Raw genomic sequence first — 25,758 nt, 5'->3', positions numbered from 1 at the left:
TTTGTCGTTAAAATTAATATTTCTATTCATTGTCATGTATATATTTATTTCTGTGTAAATCAAACAGCTTCCATATCATTTGGTGTTAGAACTTTGTACATTACTTAATTTTGAACATGTTAAACTTCTTTTTTCATCTATATTGGAAAACATGAGTCGCAATGACTGGCTTTTTCTTGCAAGAGAATTTTTCTTTGGACACGATCGTTTCGTGTATTCCTAATAGAAATATCTCGTAGAGGATTTAAAATACTAACAAAAAGAGCCATTGAGTACAAGTCTACGTACAACGTACACAGTGAAAATAGAAGCCAGTTAAATTCCAAGACTTTTGTTTATGCTTTTTTGCATCCTGTGACGAACGTGATTTTATTTCACATCTGTTCAATGTGCCACAAGAACTCTGAATGAAAAAATTAACTCTTTTCACTCAAGTGGCGACTCTGCGGCGCCATTAAAATTGTTGCACCACGTTCGAAATTTATTTTCATAGATATCATGGAAGTTTAGTGTTCAAAAATTGTTAAAATTCTAATTGTTATATGAGTCGCGTGACTCAATTTGGTGTGAACCGAATACACTTTGTTACACAAAATGGAAATACTATAAACCAGAAAAACGATTTCAGATTTACAGTTGAAATGACTCCGAGTACAAGGAGTTAATAATTACGTATTTGTTCGAAGTTTTATCGAAATTATGGGAGTAGTTCGACCGATTAAAAAGCTGATAAACTCTTTTAACTTTTCCAAGAAAATTTACAAACCTCGGACGTTGCATGTCGTAAGATTGCATAAAAGAAAGCAAACGATTCGAATAAGAAACAAAACTTTCGTTTTACTTCGTTTAACTTTGTCCGACACCTTCATGTAATTTTGTCTAACGAAGATAAAAATAACGTTTGAGGTCTCTTTCAACGTACTATAATGAACGTTTATGGTTATATTACAGTTCGTGGAGGTGTCGAGCAGTGGAGACAGGACACAGCAACCGAAATTCCCTTTGTGACCGAAAGTCCAATATTGCTCAGCTTAATCACGCTTAAATACGCCTGCTCGTCACAGCCATCGCGTAGGTAGCATACTCCTCTCTCTGGCTCGCAACAACGCGCGGTCTGATCGAAATGCAGCCGTAGAGAACGATATCCTATCGATTTTTCCCTATCGAAACGATACCACTGCTATTATTATCATTATTAACCAGTCTATTAGCAATTTCCATTATCTCGAACACGCTTGGCATTACCGCGTTTTCACGTTCCACGGTCCATTCATGCTGCTGACAGATTAAAAGCAACGACAGCGATTGCACGGCTGATTTCTCTAGTATAAAGAGGTTTTTGGCGCTAGTATAAAGTAATTAGAGAAGTTGTATTATGGTACATTTGCAATTGTGGTAGGCTCAGTCACAAATTTGAATTTCAAATAGATGGTTTTTGGAAGAAGTGAAATGAATCTTGTGGAAATAGCGTTATTAAAGCAATTCCTTGTCGTTCAAAATAATTACAAGTTACAGCCGTGTCTAATTTGGATTTAGTTAAATAATAAAAATAATAAGATAAATAATATTAAATACATATATTTATATATACATTTTTCTTTACTAGATGATTAGAGCTATTTTTAGATGAAATTGTGGGCGTATTAAGGTATACGATTGTGAGTTCCTGTACAAGAAGATACAAATTATGTTTTATTTACGTGTATTACACTAATGTAATCATTTTAACTATTCTTCCTCACAGCGCTTTTCACTTATACCCCAAGTATTTAATTTGAACATCTACAATTATATAGCATTGTCGTTAGTACATGACGAGCTCAGTATACAAATCCTAGTTGAACCTTAAATATGTATTAATTTACATAGAAAATTTAATATTTATTATTACGTACCTCCGGGTATCGCATGTAAACCTGGGGAAACATGAGTTGGAAAAATAAACTAATATTTATTAAAGACATACAATTGTATATTAATACATGTAAGTAAATGTAAACATTCTTACATACGGATAGATTCGTTAACAAAGGTTTCAGTAAATTAGGTTCGGCATTTTATTGGAAAGATTATTTTCAAGTGTTTCGAGGATACAGAGGGTCGATGAAAACATAAGATGAAAATAATTGAAAAATCTATGTATGCGCTGGCGGGTATAAATAAATCGCTGTCAGCCTAACGTTCCAGAGCGACGTTAACACGTTCGTCACACATATCTGGGTGACAGGTATGCTTCCGTCGGGGCCCCGTCACCCAAATATGGGTGACACTCTTCATATTCAAGATTATATTTATTTAATTTATTTAATTTATAAAAATCCCATTTGTAGCACAGGAGTTTAATGGAATAAACACCGGCAAATACAAAATATATACGATAAAAATACTAAAAATTCATAAATTATTATATTTGTTGTACATTAATTTATATTTAATGTATAAAATATAACGTCATCCTATGGGTTCTGACTAACGAATTTGGGCCCGGTAAGAAACTCTAGCCATTCACGCTAGGCGACGAACATGTTAAACAGAAATTTAATCGTAGATATTCCAAGATGCAATTTTCACAGATCAGATAAAGTCCTGCGATTACAGTGTCGCAGCGTGTGAAGGGTTGCAGGGTGAGATGACTTAACGAAGAACCCTTCTTTGCGTAGATGCTTGAGAATGAGTCGAGAGGTATCCTTGAGTGCGAGGGCCGGGACAAACTGGCATAATGCAAGGGATTTTTAAAGAGCACCGAGGAGTTTATATGCCTGCGTGAAGATTCTGAAACCTTTTTGCATCGTGAAAATATCATCGAAACACTGCTTTAAATTCACTACTTTAATGAAAGTTAGGGTAGTGAAGTCGATCATATGGGATGACCCAATTGCTACGCCTTTGGTTTGTTTTTGGGCACAGTTAACTTTATCGAATTTACCGATTGCAATATCTCTTTTTTTAAAGTAAGATTTTAACGTCGCATTCAAATCTTCTGCAATCATATAGGAGATGGTGAACAGTGATTTGAGTACGACAGGTGTTGCAGATTGGTGGTTCCGTTTTTTTCAGTAAATGTTCATGTGTAATTCTGGCGTGACTGGTCCTCAGGCAAGACATTATTATCCTCTTCTTCTTGTTGAGATCATTGGTAGGAATTTCTTGCATCAAGTCTTTAACCACATTGTGGATTTTTGTTCTTTTAGAGGTGATCCAGGTCTGATTCCATTGCATTCTAACGATATTCTTGAAGTTGTTGCTTCCTTAGAACTGGAGTCTGCTTTTTCGTTCCCACTTACTCCTTGGTGGGAAGGTACGCATGCTATAGTTATATTTTTGTATAGCCTGGTGAGATCAGTGTATAGCGTTAGGATGTTTTTAATTAGTTCACTTTTTTCTTTTTCAAGGAGGTTAAGTAATGCTTGGATGACGCTCATAGAATCGGAGTAATTAACATAATTTTGGGAGTTGTTAACCTGGATTAGTTTTAGCGCGTCATATATTGCTTAGGTTTCAGCAGAGGAAATAGACACTTGGTTAGGAAGACGATGTTTAAATGCCTCGTTTCCCATGACGATGGCATAACCTACTCCATGATCTGATTTTGAGGCGTCTGTGTACAGTTTATTATGGTGGAGATATTTATCGTTATTGAGTTCTAAAAATTTGATAATGTGTTCTTGATTACTTCTTGTATCCTTTGCAGAGTCGGCTAAATCTATATCAATTTGGAGTGTTGAGATGGTCCAAGGTGCTATTGTTTCCTGTTTGTGTTCTATAATTGGGATTTTTTTCTAATGCAGAGGAGGATAGGAGTTCATTGATTTTAATCTAAAGAGGGCCCGGTAGATAAGTTTTTTTGGAATTTAGGTTATTGTACTTGTTTTTGAAGATGTAATTAAAGGTGGGATTGTCAGGTGTAGAGGATATTTTCAAGGCATATGAGACGCATAATAATCTCCTTCTTTGGTCAAGCGGCATCTCTTTAGCTTCAAATAAAAAACCGCTTATTGGGCAAGTACGGTATAGCCCTGTGGTTAATCTTAATGCAGCGTTATGTATCTGTTCAAGGAGTTGTAATACTCTGAGTTTAGCTGAATTATAAATTATTGCTCCATAATCTATTTTAGATAAAATTAGAGCAAAATTAGAGAGGTATTAAGGAGTGTCTCCTGATCTGACCCCCAATTGTTATTGGCTAGAGATTTTATTACATTTAATCTTCTCAGGCATGATTCCTTCAAGTATTTGATATGCGTGGTCCAGGTTAGTTTGCTGTCAAAGAGCAGTCCGAGTATTCTGATAGTGTCCACAAATTTAATTTCTATACCATTCATAAGAATTTTGGAGGTATATGGTTGGCTTGTTTTCATGCTAAATATAATTCCTCGAGTCTTTAGAGCCTAGGGTCGAGACTTATTTAACCATTCTTGCAAGTTATTTAAGGTTGTGTGTATTAAATTTGCTAAGGTCTTTGGATTTATACTTTTATTCAACAATAATCAATATGTAAGAATAAAAATATTGAATACACGTAGGGTAGCTTTGTTACCCTAACGCACGTACGCTTGTATCACACATTTCTCGTAGTATTTCCGAGAGGCACAGAAAACACAAAGGATCGTTCAATAACATAACGTTTAAAAAGTAACTCGGGTCTTTTCTCAGAAAATGTACACACATGACTATACACACGCGTTCACGTTCTCGCTTGAATAATAAGGTAGACGGCAAACCGTCCGACCAACATGATACACGTAACTAAATGTTACATTGGACCAACCAAAGGAACTGATCGATACGTATGTACGTGGAAACCGTTTTGTCGATAATGATTCGCAATATCAAACTCATACTTTGTGCTAAACCTCAAACAGATACCACGTTCCCCATTTTTCTGTCGCAAACGTCGAATTGCGTACAAACGTATGCTTTGCTATGGCTTCCTGTCTATAAACGTTCATAGATAGTGCGTGTGTGCAGCCGTAACTAAATCGGTTTCTACCACTACGACCGCAAAAGCGATCAGGCCGGCATCGTTGCGTCGTTCCTAAAATACATTCGACGAAACCCTCGATGATCGATACGACCCTCTCGTCGATACTTATCGTTCATCAGTTCCTGCGTGACATTTTGCAGTGTTTCTATCGACTTTTTTTATCGGCTCGAATGTGGTACAATTAAAAAGATTGTTTTTTTATTTGAAGGAGTCGTATCGACATCCGTTGGTAGATGTCCTAAGACGATTTGCAGGGGTGTTTACTTTTTTAAAGTAACTCGTGGGAATTCTCGATATTCTTGGTATCACGCGAAACTTCGTTTAGTGATTTGGATCTGATTTGTTAAGAAATCGGTTGCGCTACAGTTGAATACATTATTACATTATTACACTTTGTATAAACTGTTATAATCTTTTATATTACTTTATTTCATATTATATAATTGTTTTCGGAAGCACTTAATCTGCTAAATGCGGTAATTTTCGATACAGATATTATTTACATTATATTTTGCTGATTCGTAATTAATACGAAGTATAAGTTACGAATTAATTAACACAGCAACCAATACCCTGTCAAATCTTCACCGTTGCGATACGAGCACGTAATGGATTAGCTCATCGAATTAAAATCAAAGATAACAGCACGATCATCCCGTGTAAATCTCCTCTTTCATGTAGATCCGTGGCAGAACTTCAAAAGCATTGGTTGCATATTTCATGAAGCATCTTCACAAACGCTTAATTCTTCCTCGGCTCTTGTCAAGAGCCTCTGGGATAGTCGCGAGTCCATGAAAAACACTTTCGTTCGTTCCACGACGCTATAAATTGTGAAGAGGCAGTCCCTTTGACTCGATTTGGTTCAATATGGCCTCTTCGTCTCTCAATATAATTCTTGCTCGTACCTCCGTCCCTTTCGCCGCCGCCGTGTTCCCTTTCCACGCGGAAGGGCCATCCTTTTGTGCGTGCGGAATTAGTTTCCTCTTACCAAGCTGGCGAGTAGCCATTCTGTCCTCTTCCTCTTCCCGATTTATTCGTTGCCACCGCCCCGCCCCCCGCGACATCGTCTACGACGCAGACTTCGCGTTATTTGCCGGACCGAAGGAGAAAGTTCCAGGAAGCTTTGAAACACGGACTTACCCGACCGAAACCTCGGGTCGAACCATGAAACTACGAAAAAGCGGATTCGTCCGCGCGTCGCGAAGCCTCGGGATCCTTCCTTGATTGTACTTCTCGAAACTAATGAACGTAAACTTACTTCTATTTGCGTTTGCTAATAGCCTGATTTAGCGACACGCTCTTAACCCCTGTGTTAGCACCGAAACGTGTAAGTAATTCTAAAGTTCCAGCGTGTAACCCTTTTACGGTTAGACCCTTTCGGGCTGTATGACCCAGACCGTAGTAAAGGCTTATAGTCGGTCCACCGGAAAGTCCTGACCGATTATATCATCTCAGGTTTCAACACGTATGAACGTGTTCGTTTTAAACATATGTAGTTACATAATGTTAACAATATTTTTACAATGAGTTAAGAGTCTATCCATACGTCTTTACCTTTACAGTATAAACTACCTAATACGCATGGAAAATGGAAACGGATACCTAGTTACTAACATACTGAAATAGGAAATTACATTACATTTATTTTCCTTCAGATTCGACTGCAACTGTTATTTTTTAATTTTTTGAACATCGAATGCTGTGTTATACGCATATTTTAGCCCAAGTGATTTTTTAGAATTTTGAAACATTCAAAAGAAAAATTGCATAACTCTATAAATGCGCGAACTTTGTTGCATTTTTATCTTCAAGTAGATGACGCTGTCGATTCGACCGAAGGCTGATTTTTATGAAAATCTTTAGTTAAAAGACGCGTCATTTACAGTGGCAGAGGCATATCGAATTCTAGAGTCTCAGGAACGAAGTTTAAACGTATCGTAGAATTAACCCTTTGCGGACGGCGGCGCTCGACGGGCGAGCGTCGCTGTGGACCACGGGTATTGGAGCGCCCAGCATTTTGGGCGGATACTACTGTGTTCAAAAAGTAAGGTGAATTTTTAATTTAAGCTTCCCTCGCTAATCGATTTGAGCAAACTGTTTTATTTTTATGTTGATAATACTGTTAGTAACATCTGTGCCAAATTTGATGTGAATGCCATCATTAGTCATATAGTTACGCTTTTGTTTTCTGAACGACTATAAGTGATCTTGGCGATTTTTACAATGTTTGATTTTGCTGAGCAAAGAAGTGCCATTAAATTTTGTTTGCGGAATGAAATTTCGGCTGCGGAAACATACAGAATGTTGCAGAGGGCCTTCGGTGAATCGACTATGTCGCAGAAAAATGTTTATAAGTGGTACAAAGACTTCAAAGATGGCAGAGAACGTGCTTATGATTTTGAGCGCTCCGGACGACCATCAACGTCAACTGATGAGCAACACGTAAAGAAAGTCAAGGAATTGGTGGTTGAAAATCGTCGATTGGCAATTAGAGACATTGTCGATATGGTTGGAATTTCAATTGGATCAGTTCGAACAATTTTGAAAGGCAATTATGGAAAGACAACTCCTGGTTTTTGCATCACGATAATGCGCCATCTCACACGGCATTGATTCTTCGTGAGTTTTTCGCCAAAAATTCCACTCATATCGTTCCGCAACCGCCTAATTCACCTGACTTAGCTCCGTGTGACTTTTGGCTATTTCCCAAACTCAAAAGACCGCGCCGGGGACGCCATTTTGAATCTATTGCAGAGATTCAACGTGAATCGCTGCGTGCTTTGAAGGCTATACCGGAAAACGACTTTTTAGCATGCTTCGAGGAATGGAAAAAACGTTGGCATAAGTGCATTGCATCGGAGGGGGAATACTTCGAAGGGGATAAAATTAATTTGGATGAATAAATAAAGATTTTTCATTTTATAACAAAATTCACCTTACTTTTTGAACACAGTAGTATATTCGCCAGCCGTCCGCAACGGTAAACACGCTTGGGCGGATATATCCGCCAGCCGTCCGCAATGGTAAACACGCTTGGGCGAATATATCCGCCAGCCGTCCGCTAAGGGTTAATGACGATGAATTTTACCTGATTCTTTATTAAATTGGAGGTACTCGTGCAGCTAAAACATGTTCAAATGTAGGAGAAATATGTAAACAAAATGCTAAAGTTGCGCGAGATGCATGCGTGTATTACATGCTCATTATACATGTTTTCATTCACGGTACGATAGTAATTTCATTGGGTTCTCTCATGTACTATCATTTTTGTTGTAACATTCACTTCTGTTAAGAAATTTTTAATTATTTTGACGGAAATGTTTTTTAGTATGCTTAAAAAGCATTTTTAGTGCTGTACAGTAACTTTTAATTTTTATTTGCAACGAATAAGACCAATTGAAAAAAATGCCAAGTCACTGATTATGATTGCTACATAAATAGCGTTTTTACTTGATAATTAATTCATTTCTTTAAAAAAATGTCAACTCATCCAAGAGTAAGCTGTTCTTAAATTCAGAATCTAATTCCAAGCAGTATGCAAAAAACTACATCGTCGTTCGCAATTGACCCGATTCAGTCTGCTGCGTTGCCGTTACATTATCGGCTGTTTAAATATTAATATTACAGTTAAAAATAAAAATATTTGGTTATTTATTTACCGCGGTGTACGGCGTATTGGATAAATAAATCCTGCACTTCAGTTTTATTTATTTCGTCGAATGTAATACTTTGTTAGCATATGAAACCAAAAAATTATTTATGTTCAACTCCGCTTTATAATTGTTCACTGCACAGTAATATTTGCAAACATAAATATTTATTTAACGCTACCTTTGCCACGAGTTTATGTCATTTCATATTACCGTGGCTGTGATACCCGTAATTTACCAGCAGTATTATTTATAAAAATAAACAGTTCTCCAGCTCCCAATGAAATTCTGTCCTTCTGCATCGTTGGAGGCATACCCTCTCGATAGGACTTCTATTATTTATCTTAAATTCTTCAACTCACTAGCTATTAATGAAACTTCATTTTAATCTACTTCATACGTAATACAGTAGGTCAAGAAAGTATTCGTACACCTAGCCTTTTTGCAATAACTTTATACAAGCAAATAATACATAAACAAAAACTATTTCATTTAGTAGTCTACTATATACAAAGAGAACGTGCAAATGAAGAATTTCTAATAACGCATAACAAAAAAGTAATGCAAGAAATACAAGAATTTGAGAACCAAAAAAGTATTCGCACACTTTCAGTTATAATTGAAAGTTTATGATTATTGCAGTACTCTATTGCAATTAATATTTGGTGTGCATTCCTTTAGCTTCAATAATGGCATCCAGTCTTCTTGGCATAGATTCCACCAGTTTTTCAGTTGTTTCTTGTGATATTTTTTGCCACTCTTCTAAAACAACTCTTTGTAGGTCCGATTTATTAGATATTTTCCTTTTTCTTACTTTTATATCCAACAGGTGCCATAAATTCTCTATTGGATTAATATCCGGGGACTGTGGTGGTGTAATTAATTTTTAGGAATATTGTATAGTATCCATTCTCCTGTTTTTATTGCTGTATGTTTTGGATCTTGCTGAAAGTGGTAATTTCCAGTCAGGCCTAATTTAGCTGCACTTTCTTCTAAATTGTTCCGCAACACCTCGATATACTTTGTGGCATTCATTATCTCATTGATAAATGTAATGTTTCCAACACCACTGTACGCCATACAACCCCATATCATTACGTTTCCTCCGCCGTGTTTCACAGTTGGTCTAATATTCTTTTGTTGAAGCTCAGTATTGGGTTTTCTTCAAACAAATCTCTTCCTATCTGATCCAAAAATGTTTCTAGACTCATCTGAGAAAATAACACGTTTCTAAAATTCTATGGGGTTATTTACGTACGTTTTAGCGAAACCTAGACGCTTTTCTCTATTTATATTATTAATGTATGGTTTTTCTCTTACAGCTCTGCCATATATTTCAGCAGAGTGCAAAATATTTCGTACCGTTTGAGAGCACGCAATCTTCCCCGCAGTTGACGCGATATCATTGTATAAAGTTTCAGCACTTACAAAAGGATTTTCTGTAGCCTCTTCAATTATACTCCGACGCTCTGTAACTGTGAGTATCCTTGGCCGACCTGTTCGTGGCTTATTTTCTGTGATTTTCGTTTTCTCATATTTTTTAACGATGCTCTGCACTGTTGTAAAAGTTAAATTCAGTTCCTTACCAATTTTTCTATAACTTTTATTGGTATTTCACTTTTCTTCGCTGTCATGATGCTTGTACCGAGTTCGAAGATACACTGGGGAGACAGTACAGGTCAATGCTACTATTTCAACAAACAGTTGTTTACGTTTTGATCAGTATTGCTAGAATACATGCGTGCTTCTTAAAATTTCGCAATCGAATTATAAATGTACGAATACTTTTTCTGCTGTTAAAGATTTGTATTTCTTGCATTATTTTTTTGTTATGCGTTATTAAAAATTCTTCATTTGTACATTATCTTTTTACATAGTAAACTATTAATCGAAATAGTTTTTGTTTGTGTAAAGTTATTACAAAAAAATAGGTGTACGAATATTTTTTTTACTCACTGTGTGCGTACCTTCCTTCCGCTCGCTCTAAATCAAACAAAAAATTCGCGATTTAAATACGTTCACGTTCATCTTTCCACTTCCAAATTGAGACACCTTGAACGTGTTGCACCAGACATTGAATTGTTCCCGCGAATAAAATCGTACGTTGCATACGAGCGAAGTTGCTGAAATGCTAATTCACATCAAAATCCCATTCCACAAAACGGCGCGGACTCGATAATCAATACCAATGATTTTGTTCGCAAAATCTCGTGTATCCAGCTTTCAATACGGCTGTCGAGCGTGTAAGAATGATTTAATATGAATTAATTCATCCCGCAATAAAGCATTCGCATTATGCTGAATACGTAAAATGATGACAGAGTATCGTGATTAAAATTCGAGACAAATACGCCGTCCGTTGTTTATTTATGATATAGTATGTTTATCTGCCTGGGAAGACCTGATTCGCGCATACGCGATTCCTGCGGGATCGATACTCCTGTTACTCCAGGCTCGTCACAACTGGAGGCGCGCTATTTCCGAGAATATTGAAATTCGTGGGACACGTTAGCTACTTGAAACGAAGTAAATGCGAGAGAGAATTACAAGATTCACTCTAAATATCGGGGAAAAAAGCACGAGCTAGATGTCGTAACTAAACTGCGAATTTGATATATTTACAACAAAAGTGGGCAGATAGTGTATATTATCGAAGACATTTGATGAGTATAAGAACGTCATGATATTCTTTTCTTTTAAGCGTTACTTAATTCCCTTACAATTCCTTTACATTCTCTTACAATTGAATGGGCTAGAAGCTTATGTCTTAAAGTATAATTTGCACGTACCAAAACATTAAAGAGACAAGTGAAGCAAATTATAAAATTCTGTTTTGCTGTGAGTAATTCGAGCTCAGACAAAGGTTCCTAATTCACTAAAAGAAAACCTAACTCACTAAAAACTCCACATGAATACATATAGCATGAATGATAGCAATTTGAATCCTCAAATAAAAATAAAGTTTCTTTAAATTAATTCTAAATAATTTTAACAATAAATTTTGTTCAGTAATGAAGACACGTATGAGTAACCAATAACAATCTCTGTATCTCACAATGGGAAAAATATAACTTACACCACTATGATTCTAATTCACTAAATTGACGTTTTTATTTTGCATAACAGGGCACAGTCTAGTCACAAATATTGGTCCGTAGATTTCTGCAGTTTTGTTGAATGAGAAAGAGAAACTTTCTCCTTTGAGAACTTTGTACCTCTTCAGTTAATTTCTGGAACGATCGTCGTGGATCATTCGACAGGAGTGCTTTCGGGCGCTACCCATTGAAATCAAATTGCCTGCCGCAACGCGATTTATCATTCGTGGAATGAAATCTTTAATGAGGTCTCAATTGAAAGTTAAACGCCCTCGAATATTCTTAACAATGCAACGTTTAATCGCACAGCTCGCGCGTAAATAAATCAGCAGGACAACGCGTGCCGCACTGAATCGTCTATATAATAAGTTCTTCCCAATTGTTCTTCAGTTGATAAACAAAACTGGACAATTTAGGAAGAGGAGATACGAATATTCGAGCTTTGAGCCTTTTTTTATATTTTGTTTTTATATTTGCATCTCACGACTGGTTTTTAATATCCGCCAACTATAAAAACCAAATTGTTATTTCTATTTACAAGACAAAAGACAATTGGGGAGGAATTTACTTTACCGTACATTGTGCAAAATTTTTTCGTTGTATTAGTAAATATAATAGATCACACGTATAGAACATAGACGGACGTAATACCGAACAGTATATTTATCGTACAGGATCAAAGTCGATTCAATTGAATTGTCTCATTTTCGATACTGTAACGTTTTACGAAACTAAAACGGTCACTGTAAATCAAGAACTAATCGAATCGGATGTAAAGCAGGCCACAAAAGGGTGAAAGAGTAAGGGAAAAACTTTTTTTTCTGAAATCCGTTCGCAGAGGTGGTTCGGAGTAGCTGAGAGAATAATGCCCAGATTGTTCAGATTATAGAGGAGTCGTAAACTCGGTGCGAAAGAAGCGCTTAAAGACGCACTTTCATTCTTGTTTTCACACTTGGCAATCACTCCTCCCATTCATCCCGCTGTTTACTGATGTAGCCGCCCTTTATTCGGCCGGCAACGCGCGTTTTAAAAATATCTCGACGCCGGTTGATTGACGCGGTCTACATTTTGAAATGAGCTTTGCTGGAAGCTTTCTTTTTCAGCTTGCAGGCATTTCCGAATCTCTTCGGTACTTCAACGGGAAATTAGAGAAACTTCTCTGAACATTCCACATTGTTAGTTACGCTGCTACTTGCTGGGCTGATTAGAAAGTTGTCGTATAAATGCTTCAACGATGCTTATGACAAAACAGACTCGCACCGTTCGTGAACATAGTGTTTCGTGCGCTTCGCAGCCGTCTACGGACATACAACGCGCGCGGTACGTAGAGACGTACGGAAGGGGAAGCGTGATTTGAATTCGAATTAGTGATCGGCGCTTGCGATGCAGTCTGGTTCGTTTGGAAGACCGAAGTCGAGATTGCTACGAGGTTTGCGCCCTGTCAGCTTTACCGTTCCCCAACGTAGGACACGCACACGACGCTTTGCATCGTAACCGTAAGCGCAATGATTTGCGCAAATTGATCCGTGTACGAGATAAATACCAATGAACATATGGGACTCCTCGCCCGGTGAAAATGCAAATGCTCAAGGACTCGAGTATATCTGCGAACATGATAATTGCGAGATATCGACCGTATGGAAAATATGTACTTCGAACAGGAGTGGAAAACCATCGGTCGGTCGTCCTACCAACTACGTTGGTATACTGAGTTGGTATTATAGTTAATCATAATGTATCGTCTTTTTATCTTTCTACGATTTTGTATTACAGTTATGTTACAATTTCGAAGTTTTTCTCAATTTTCAGAATCTATTCAGCTTGAACAATATAGCTGCAATAAGCACGCATATGATTGTTATGTAGAACAATTTTTTATTTTGTCCTTATAAAATTGATAACATTTGAACATATTTAATCCTCGTATCGCATCTTTGGAATATCCATGCATATATTTAGGAGCTACGCTATAACACAATGCGTTAAGCTGGTTATATTAAAAGATATAAAAAAAAAAACATGAAAATATATAAGAAACTAAAAATTAATTAATAAAAGATAAGTAGCTTTTTAATCTTAATTAAGATGGTAATTAGAAACGTTGTATAAAATTGATACGCGGTCTGAATCATACATATAGACCCAAAAGACTATAGGAAGGTCAAACAATTCGCCAGTTAACAGTTATCTCTGAAAGAAAGCCAGTTACGTACATTCTGTTTCATAAAGTCTGAGGTACCCTAATTTGACTTGCGTCAAAACATGTATGCGATAAAACATGTAATAATATTGCATAATTGTATCGCAATGAATGGAAATTAAAGAAACAAACATCGGAAAAAGTGTGACGACTTGTAACTTATTAGGTTGGTGCATACGAAATGTCGGATTTCCTTTGCACGTGAACGTTGTCCCTCTATTTTCGTTATGCTTCTTGTTTTCAGCATAATCTTGTTTATAGTCGTATCATCTATTGCCAGAGTCACATTTCAACAGAGAAGATTTTGTCAAAAGTGTTCTATTTTGTTATTTATTTTGAATTTCGTCTCGGTCGCATACGCCGTACAAAATAATTGCGAAAAGAAATTGATTAAAAGATTAAATTTTGCAGCAGCCAGCTTATTCGTCAGATCTTTCGCCAATCGACTTTCACTTGTTTAAACATTTAGAACAGGGCTAAACAGTATGAAAATAAAGGCAGTCTGAAAAATTTCATATCAGAGTTTATCGAGATTCTAATAATCAGAATTTCTTTAAAATAGCAATATGTGCATTAAAATCTTATTGGGAAAAGTATGTCGAATCAAATGGAGCATATTTTAATTAAATAAACAGCTTTTGAAAAAATATATTCAATGTTATATATATACTCTTAAAATTCCGACATTTCATATGCACCAACCTAATATGTTTATAACGAGCATACCCATTGGTGAGACGACTGTGAGCACCGTCGCGTGGAGTCAATTGAGTCACGTATAGGATAAGCTAGAACGATATTATATGAAGTCGATGGTGTGGCGTTGCAGCGAAGTGTTCCCGTTCCCAGATGCCATTGTTCGAATCTACGAAAACTGCAACTTCCGAAGACAACGTCCAAGTTTCTTTCGGAATATCACATTGCCATGATAACGTTACATTGCCACGCCGCTGATAACAGCTCGTATCGGTTCATCGCATATGCAGTGCCGGCACCGTGAAAATGAAAGTCAACAACCCCGATTCACTTTAGGATCTGCATACAAGCGTAAATTTTGTAAACCAATTTCAAAGTGTATTTCAAATTCAACGCGGGGCAGGTGAGAATTGATGAAGGTAAAATATTAAATATATTTGCATCGCATTTTCTATTCGGCTGCTTTTCATCGTGTTGCAGGAAAATGAGATAATTAAGAACATTGTTGTATATTTTCTTAAAATTTTTGCATAGCTCGTAGTTGTGTGGGATATTGTGGTTCCGTATAAATGTTCGATACTGCATTCTCAAAGTTCTACTTTTTCGGAAAAAAATATATTTCCTTTGTTATAACTAAAACAATAGAATTTTAGATTAAAAACAAAGTCGGAATCTTCTTAAAGTATTATACGCAATATATGAAAATAATTAGTCTACTATAAGGAAAAAAATAGTTCAAAATGACAAAATATTATATTATATATCATATATCATATATAGTATATCATATATCATATATCGTATATCGTATATTATATGTGTTATATTATACATATACCATAAATATGTATATGAACAATTTGTGAAAAAAATGTACGTTGTAGAATAAATAAACCAAGCTACAAACTTTGTCAGCAGCAACGTACACCTACTCGTGCAAAAACCATCTGGGAAAGCAAGGTCGTTGATGCTCACGTAAACGCAGCTTTAAGATACAATGTGTATGTAGCTTAAGGATAACGCCGGATTGCCGCCCCGAATATGAGCATGCGCAACCAATAAATGTTTTGATTTAGGAAAGCAACATATTGTTCTCAAACATTTCAGCCTATCTAATCCTAATCTTTGCTATTTTTCTTTATAACTTGACCATATTGTTTATTTCCTTGTTTATTCCCTTGTTTATTGTATCGCGCTAATTAATAAATCTTTTCAAGGAGAACGATTGCTTGTAGAAAACAAGAAACGTAAAACATTCCTAGAGATCTGGAATAGATAAACACTGATCTACGATCGCGGCAAGAATGTCTATCTTACTTAACCTCTTAGGCACGGCTGTATTTAGTGCGAATGAAATTTTACAAAACTAAATTACCAGTTTTCTTAATATACATATTTTTTGGTATAACTGTATATATATTCTTTTCTTAGTGTATTGTATATATACACTTTCACTTCAATCGTACACTTTAATAACTAATAATAAAATTGAATAAAGCACGAAGCATCCACAAAAGCCACTATAATGGCGTGTCGTGTCTAAGAGGTTAATAAACCATGGTACCTTGTCTTTGGTGCTGTCTTTCATTGTTCAACGTCAATGCACTAACACATCACGTGACACACATTTCGTGTCTTATTCGTGTTTCTCCGCGCACACACGATTGTCTCGAAGATACGCGGTTCCCGGTGATTCTTTCGAATGACAAAGATGATAAAATTGGTTGATGTAAATGTAATAAAACTCTTTATTATAATAACACTTAATAACAAAATCGAAATTATAAACGACGTTGATTCTGCGAATATTATCAGTTGATTACGATGCAGCGAATAACTAACAGATGAGAGTGATGGTTAGGCTAATGAATTTCGTGTGAAGTGTATGTTTGTACTGTCTGTTCGTCGAACTGATCATCTCCGAGGTAACCTCGGAGTGGGTGTGTATTAAAATATGGACCAACCGGATTCGTAGATAACAATATTTTGGAAAAAGTAAGGGAAACGGTCGTCTTGAATTGATTGGTTCAAAGAAAAGCGTATACTAACGGAAAGTGACCGCCCCGAACTCATCGTCACCCGCAGGTAGTGCTCGTACCCTCGGGTGAGGCCAGAGAAGGATCCGCGTGTTCCAGTGACGGACCGTGGCAGACAATGCATCATAAAAGGGCCTTGTGCGTTCGACAAAATACTCTAGTGCGGGTCTTGGCAAAATATTAAAAGCTGATGGCCAGATGTGGGTTTTATTGAAGAAAATGACAAACAATAGATTAAGCACCGGCCTTTTAGAGACATTACCGGTCAGGAATGCGTAGAGAATATTTGAAAATTATACTATGCGCGTGTTTTTATGACGGTAGTTATTGCTATAAGAATAATTTCGCCCTGCAATGGAACAGGGTGTTAGAATGACAATGACGGCTGTAAACTAGTTCCGTTCTGTAACGGAACAATTCGTATACTATTATATTAATAATAATGGTAATAATAATATGATGATAATTCGGATAATAAGAAATAGTTTTACGTATATTGCGTTGTATAATCCTCGAGCTCGGTCCAAAGCCAACACTACGCGAAGCGTAGCCCGCTATCGCGTCAGAATTTATGGGCTGTATTAATTCCGATTGGCCCATGTCCATTCATTAATGACTCGTTAACCAAGCCACAATCCGCACCCAACATTTTCGCTAATGATTATGTTACTTCAAGCCAATTCAAGACGTGTTCCTTTCAAGGACTTACAATATTTTTAAGAAATCCTGTTATTGTATTAATTGGCAAATCGACAAAAGTTTGCCACGAAAAATTTTGATATTGTTTTTCTAACAAGTGTCTCGACAAAAAATTGTATAATATAAACTTTTTATAATTTTCTACTACGTATATCCAAAATTGCAAATGTAATTTGAGTACAATTTTTATATTATATTATATATTATATAATATTTTTCAAATGTCACAATGTACAAACATACATCTATTGTACTCGAATTGAAATGCCTTGTTTGCGAATGTAACATGTGCTAATTAATAGCACCTCCTTTTATGCTATCTTGTTTTCCGTATATCTTGATGTTTATATTTAGAAGTTTATTTTACTGTACATTGTTCGACCATCGCTGACACAATAACTAGTATTATTATAGGTATGATATTAATAAATGTATTGCTTTGAGGTCATTTTTTTTATAGCACCCCATCTCGTGAACCCTATAACTTGCATAATCTTTTTAGAGTAGCGAGATCGCGCAACAATTACTTGTATTTAACCTCTTCTAGGAAATTATTTCTAAATTGATATTATAGAGAACCCAATTTTATCAGATAATATCCCGGTTATTAATATAGACGAGAAATGGAGAGAGTATTACAATCGACCCTGACCTCTGATCGATTGTAACAGTACATGGGGTCAGTAATAGAATAAATGTAACTTTCTAAAATTAACTTATTTATCGATTTCTCTGATAATAATACATAAACGAATGTACTAATTGTAAGGCATTATTCGGTAGAAATTATATTTATTCATTTAATATTCATTGCTTCAATATTTACATACTGAAATTTTTTATTTTTGTATATTATGTATCTATAGCGTATTTAGAATATTATAATAACAAACGTGCACGGCAAATATTATAAATTTTTAAACCTGTATAACTAACTGTTTGGTTTGTTTAACCCATTTCATAAATTTAAACTATGGAAGATTAGAGCGTTGCCTTTATCACAGTCACCAATTTATGGTGTAGTAATTTCTTCATCCCCATGTTGCTCTCTTCATCATTATGTACAGCTACAATAGTATTTTTAAGGTACTATAATACAATTTTTTCTGGTGTCAATGTCTCAAATATTGAAATATTTATTTTTTGCAGGAATCGTGTTTAGATTTACGAGAGTAGAAACAGAACGGTATTTCTCGTTATCAAACCGTCGCGATTTTCCCTCAGTCTACAATTCTCTCTTCAAACTCACTCTCGCGACGCACAGCCTGAGCTTAAGAACACTCTTTCGCACACATACATATACTTATTTACCCCTCGACTGCTCCGACGCTGCATAGGTACATTTCTCAAACGTTCGTTTCTCAACAGCCACAGTCACACTTGACACGGGGGAAAAAATGCTGCTTCTACGACACTGGCGTAACCCGAATCTTTGTCCATTTGTTACTATATTGATTTTTCCCACTTTTGCCATATATGTGGATCGCATAAAAAGTCACACATTTTACAATAGTTATTTATTTATCTGTCTAATATTGAGAATAGAATTAGATCGTTCGAATATAATTCTCGACTTTTTCCGGAAAAAATATTTTCTGCTTACCACACTGCTCTTTCCATTTTAACCCCTTGAACGGAAATGACGAGTCCAGCTCGTAATAAACTTTCCTGAGCAAACTGACAATGACGAGCTGGACTCGCCAGAAATTATTGAGGTTTGATGCTTTTTATGAGAGCAGTATCTGTAAGTCATATCGAGTCTATTGCTTTGATATACTTGTGTGCATGCTTCTAGTTACCGTTAGAATGTAATTTGTATAAATTATTTAAATCGATTTCGTCGAAATTTGTTTAAAAAAAAATCTAAAAAGAAACTAAGAAAATTAAATGGGGTTAATAATCTCGTTTCGGAGGAAAACGTCGACTTCTTCGTGAAATGATGATGTCTGCAGAATGGGTATATGTAAATCACAATTATTAACCGTTTACACTCGGAGCCATTTTAACTCTTGTGACTCCTACCAACAGTTCTACTACTTGATAATTTTTTAAATCTAAACCTTATTGTTACAAAAATTATTTTGCAACGTAATAGAATAATTTTAGTGGTGCCTTAGAGTCACCACTCGAGTGCAAAGGGTTAATAAAATCTGCTGTTTTTAAAAATGTTTATAAAACAATATATCTAATAAAGAGTAAAGAAAATAAATCGATTGTTTAGTAAAAAAAACTGCTAATTCTTTCAAGAGGAGGGACAACCTCCCCTGACGTTTACCTGGTTACGCCAATGTCCTGCAGTCTTCATACTTTTTGGTAATGTAACGTACATATTCATCCAATACAGGTAGACATTATACTGTGAGTACTCACGCAAGAATTTTAAATTTCATAGATTGATATAAACTAATTTGGGCGAAAATGTTGGAAGCTTCTTATTCAATTAATAGAAAAGTTCATGCACAATTTTGTGTGGAATCAATGTACTTCATTTTCTGTCTGAATCATACACTGTGAGATGTACGATTATTACGTAAATTCTGAGATCTAGCTTTGCGGCAACTTTCTCTGTGACGACAACTTGCTTTGAAACGAAAAAAATTATTTTCTTTTGTTGAAGATTCTGTTATTTTCCGCGGAAAATGAAAAGTTTATAATACTTTTCTTATTATTGTGGAATACCGTGTTTCTTGGAATTAAAATTGCTGTAGCTACATGAAATCTAATATATACTTACGTACAATACAAAGTTAACTACAATAGAACTGACCCTTTTATGTAATGCAAACAAGTTTCATAAAACATAAATTTTTGATCGTCAACAAATAATCGATACATTATTATTACTACATACATTATGCTCCCATCGTTCCATTTTCGTTTTTTTAGAAAATATATTAATAAATAATTTTTTCGCGATACCCGTCGCTGTTAGTGATATGTTTTGAGTGACTTTTTGAGGAAGGGTATGTTTTATAATGACTATTACGAAAGTTCTTTCTTTGTGATGACAATTTGAAAAGATAATTTCCAATGTATTCCCTGTTTGTATTAGCTTTAGGAGGAATAAGATAATATAAATTCTAAAATTTGGAAGATTTTTACTTATTTGTTCTTTTAAATGGATATTTATTTGGTCGGTAAAAATAATTATTTAAGTTTTCTTTAGAAATTTTATCCATGTTCTATGTTTGTCATCATTTTCTCTAAATCTATTAATTTTATTACGCTTTAAAGTTAATAAGCAGACAGATTTTTTTTTAGTGATCTTTTAATATTTGGTCTTGATTGTTAACCTAACACTTTTTCAATTTACACGTGAACATATCTCTAATTTTATTACTATTATTAAATAGTACTTATTAATTAATATTATTAAATAGTAAATTTATTGTATAAGATAAAATTGAAAATAATATTATATAATCCCAAGGAATCCCCTAATATAATCCCCTAATACATTCCCGGAAGTAAAGAATCAGCTGATCATTTCGATTGTCTATTTCAGTATGTATATAATAGTAAAATGCATAATAAAGTGGTATGCCTCATATAGCGTGGCATCCTTCCAGTTCAGCTGTGTTCAAAAAAAGGCTCGGATGCAAGTGTTATGCAACGTGTAGTGCAATGTACGCCGCAACACGTTATTGTACGCTACGTGTCACAAACAGTTCTGCTCTGATACCGATTGCAATGAACTGCAAACGCCATTGTATTCGCAACAAACACAGATTGCCAATGAATTGTCAGCAACTGTTCACTAAGTATTGTGTACGTTTTCTGTTTTATTAGATGTTGTATTCTATAATGTAAGACACTAGCATCTGTCAGATGTAAGTTTCGACGATAATGATAACCTGGCATTGTAACGATTAATGCTCGCTAAAAATTCATGGTCTTTCAATAAGAGTGATATAACTTTGGATTGAAATAATACAACGAGAAATAAAAAAGATGATGTTATATTCACTGTTTTATTTTGATGTATATTTTATTATATTATACCAGACTGCAAATTCTGTGAGTTTATAACACAAATGAGTAAGTGAAACATAAAACAGTGAGAAGATTCAAGGATTTCGTGAATATCATTACAAAATTCTCAATCTATTATATCTATTAAAAAAGAAAACATATTTTTATTGTATTTTAATTCTTTGCAATCGAGAGAGACAATTTTTTTATTACAATTGTGTTTAGAAAAATGAAACAGAAGAACCCACATATTTTAAAGATATATGAAATCAACGAATATTGTTTGCTATAAGTTCATCAATTTATGCTTCGTCGGAATAAAGAAAATATCAGAGTTATATTATTCCTTTTACGTAGCATATTTTGAATATTCATTTATCAGCACGTATATTTTTTACGGAATCAAATGCATAGATATATTGTTTAGTTTTGCTGTTTAGTTATTTTAGGGTTGAACTTTGTAATACAGAATGTTCCAAAAAGCTTTAACAATCCGAAAATGGGAAATACCTGAGCTAATTTCGAACAACTTTTTTCCAAAATTTTTGTCGGAGGCATCGTTAACGAGTTAGTAACGAAAAACATTGACCAATGAAAAGCGAGCTACGCTGGCGCGAAACGACGGGCAGACAAAGCCCGGTTTGGTTTATTGACTCAGCCACCTCGCGTTACCGGTACTCGCCTCTCATTGGTCAATGTTTCTGTGAAAAACATTTTGCTAATAATTCTACCAGCGGCTGATGCGACTTTAAAAAACAATTCTTCCCTTCGCAAGCAGCACTATGTCTTCGCGAATCACAAAAACTCCAGTGAAAACAAGAAGTATAGCAGATGTAAGCCAAACCCGAATAGTTCCGAAAAATTTAGAACAAAAAATGTATGAACAAGCCTTAAGAAACTGGAGAAGCGTGAAAGTAAACACGATGGAAGATAGTATTAAGATGTCCCATACGTTTCTTCCCTTTTTTTGATGCGAAATGAATACACGCTATTTGTTCTTTAAGGTGATTTATTATGTTATATATGAACCGTTCTGTTCTAAAACCTTCTTCCATCTCTCAGGAAGCCTCATTATGCCCTCTTTCCAAAATTGTTCAAACTTATTTGCAAAATATTCAAGTAGGTGCACTTTTATTTCGCTTATGGATTTGAAAGATTTGCCAGGGAGAGAATCTTTTAAAGAGAGGAACAAGTGATAATCGGATGGAGCAAGGTCTGGGGAGCTAGGAGTATGAGGTCTTGCGTTGTCGTGATGGAAAATGACGCCTCGTCGGTTCGCCAATTCTGGCCGTTTTTCTGCTATAGCGACATTTTAATTGATCCAGTTGATTGCAATATTTGTCAGCATTGATCGTATCACCTTGAGAAAGGAGCTCGTAGTACACTACACCTTTCCAGTCCCACCAAATGCACAAAAGAACCTTCTTCGGATGAAGTCCAGGCTTCGCAACAGTTGAAGGTCTATTTTCCTTGGAGCAAGTGCATTTTCGAAGTACAATAGAGACGCGGTTCATAAGGCCGGTCTCCGTCAATAGGTGTGGAACCCAAACTTCAGATCGATTCGCATATCCCATCTTGATTAAATGATTACGTACCGTTATCTTGGGAATATAAATGACATCCACTATCTCACGCACACTATATCGAGGATTTTCAGTGAGCATAGTCTTGATAATGTCCGTATCCGTCGTTGCTGGGCGGCCGTTGCGAACTTCATCTTTCAACTCGAAATGGCCAGCTCCAAATTTTTTAAACCAATCGCAGATGGTCCTAATAGTCGTAGTACCACTCCCGTAAACGGTGGTAATCTCGTCTGCAGTGTCCTTTGCACTATTGCCTTTTTTAAAGCAATGAAGCATAACATGTCGCAAATGTTTCTTTTGGCTCTCCATATTGAACGGTGCAGAAAAATTTTTAAAAGAGACTTTGTCACCAACGAAACGTACTTTGAAAGAGCTCTGGGACGACTGAAACCGATGCCATAAACGGCTAAGAGATAAGCCTGCATGTTTATATAAATACAGCCACTTAGAGTCATTCATAGCGTAGCGCGCAAGAAACTTATGGGACAAGCTAATAGAATAAATATTACTGGTGTTCGAACCAACCAAAAGACAACTCGAGCGAAAATCAGCGCACTTTGTTCAAAGACTAGCGGATCGTACGCGCACCTTAATGCATTCACCGAACACTGTCGTAGATCCGTGTAACAGCCCGTAACCCCGTGATACGGGATGAGTGCCGAAGTTTCAACGTGTACGTTACGCATAAGATGAGAACTTACTTGGCTTACACGCGATGCGCTGTTCAGCACGCGATAAGCGATATTCTTTTCAACGCTGACGCGAGCTTATGTGATCGCGGGGTTTCGTCATCTACTCCCAACGTGGCGACGGGGTCTAAGCACTCAAACTCGTACCAATATGTGGAAACTAATCTACCGTACAGTGTGTTTAAAACTGAGGTTAACGTTGACCCGGATGATGAGGATATGTTAAGCACATGTCTTGATTAAGTTTAGGTTTAGTTCTGTATACATTACCAAAACTACTCTGTGTACATTAACAAAGAACGGAGTGACAAGCATGACAAGAGTTTCTTTCGTGAGACTAACTTTTTAACTGGTATTGAGAAGCGAAGCGGAAGTATTGCTAGTTTAACCGTGAAAGGTTAAGCCGATACTTATTTTAGGATCTTCTGTGGATTTTGTGCTTGAATGTTTTTGATCGGACCAAGTAAAGGGTTTAGTTATGATTAGGCCTATTAAGCGATAATTACGTGACATTGTCTTGATATTGTCAGATATTGTCTGCGCAAAAGGAAAAGCACAAAGTACACGTCAATGCTCTGTACACATTACAAAACAGTTATTTTTCCAGACATGATAGTCATTTCTTCTGAGCATTTAAAATTCTTAATAAAATCGATGCGGTTGTAAAGGAAAAACTTACGTTTGCGGACGAATTTTTCATCGACTTTATTCGTAAATGATAATTAAATTTGGTCATATCGTTATGATGTTAATACAGTGTACTATTGAATTTGCTTAATTATGCGTTCATGAAATCAATTAGTTTAAAAGTTGGGTTGCACTCTAGTCTATGAAATGTATTGTAACGGAACCTGGAACATAGCATTTCATGGCGATGGATTTCGTCTCGTATCTACCTGTAAATTATCAGCAGACTGCGGATTTTTATGCAAAATAAAAATTATCTACACGAATTGCCGAAAATAGAATTCATAGTTTAACAATCAGTCAAGGTATTGCCGACCTCTTCGGAATATCGGAACCCTGCCTTGAGATCATTTGCATCTTGCCGAGAATTTCGGTGCTACTTTGATCTTACCTAGCAGGGTGGTCGGGCGAAATATAATTACTGTGCCCGTGGCGCTAGTACCGCCGTAACAGTTTACGCTTGCCGTAAGTTTTGGTACTGTGTATTACGTGTATCAATTGCGATATGCGAAATGGGGAAGAATGGACGCGAATCGAACGTGTTTCGATTCCCCGTGCACGAGTCGGCGTTGCGTCGGTGTGCGCACAGTATGTCGTTGTTCTCTCGCGAAATTGGAACGTTTCACCGCGGCGAGGCCATTGCAATTTTCATCGATACGATCTGACCATCGACCGTGAAGCCGGGCCCGTTTCCTGTCCGGAATCGTCGAACCGATTTCGACCGGTCGCGTCGGTCGTCGGGGCACGTGCTACCGCCATTTTCTCCCACCCCTGCCGCCTTTCACTCCTATTTCCTCCGGCTCCTTTTTCCCTCCCCGGTTCGCTCACCTATACGTATTATTCCCGGAGTTTTTCAATTCTTCGCGTCTTCCTCGTTTGCCTCGTACGATCCGACTCGCCGGCGTTTGTTATCGCTTTTTTCATCATCCCAGTTGATTTAGCGAGACATTTCGTCCGTAAACTCCACCATTCTTCCGTAATTAACAGACTGATCCTTATTTAGGGGTATTGTTCTACGATTGGAATGGCGGAGCCCGATTTAACGATGCTTCCTGAATGATAAGCAACTCGAGGCCGCTGTAGATTGTTTAGAATATTTTCAATTGTCCGCGGATTAAAGGTCACTATTCAGCCGGTAGTGGAATTTCGCACATTCCATTGTGCAGATCGCAAGTATTAGCTTGCTTCAAGTGTTCTTTTCTTATGTGAATTGGACGCATGTCATTTTCGATCTGCGTCGCGCGGTAGACCATTCCCTAAATTGCCGACAAAAATGGAATTTGTACAGTAAATTTTTCCCAATTGTTCCTCAACTTGTAAATAAAAATGAACAATTTGAGAAAAGGAGATACGATTGTTCGAGCCTCATGGTTCGTTTTTACAATCTCCGATTACCGTATATAATTATCGCTTGTCTTTGTCGCGCTGGCGAACGAGCGACGTCACCAATCTTAACACCATTAAAAC

At 36.3% G+C, this 25,758-nt stretch overlaps 1 protein-coding gene and 2 pseudogenes across 1 annotated transcript in view; all 3 read left to right on the top strand.

Moving 5' to 3' along the window:
* LOC144470600 (uncharacterized) overlaps nucleotides 1-25,758 on the top strand; it is a 208,439-nt gene that overhangs the window by 91,455 nt on the left and 91,226 nt on the right. The window lies entirely within an intron of this gene.
* On the top strand, nucleotides 7,208-7,887 carry LOC144471615 (uncharacterized; annotated as a pseudogene).
* LOC144470606 (uncharacterized) lies at nucleotides 15,831-23,847 on the top strand (annotated as a pseudogene).

Source organism: Augochlora pura, chromosome 1, assembly GCF_028453695.1.
Source record: "Augochlora pura isolate Apur16 chromosome 1, APUR_v2.2.1, whole genome shotgun sequence".
NCBI classification, from domain to species: Eukaryota; Metazoa; Arthropoda; class Insecta; order Hymenoptera; family Halictidae; genus Augochlora; species Augochlora pura.
The sequence above is the reverse complement of the archived record's forward strand: the minus strand, read 5'-3'. Positions and strand labels throughout refer to the sequence as shown.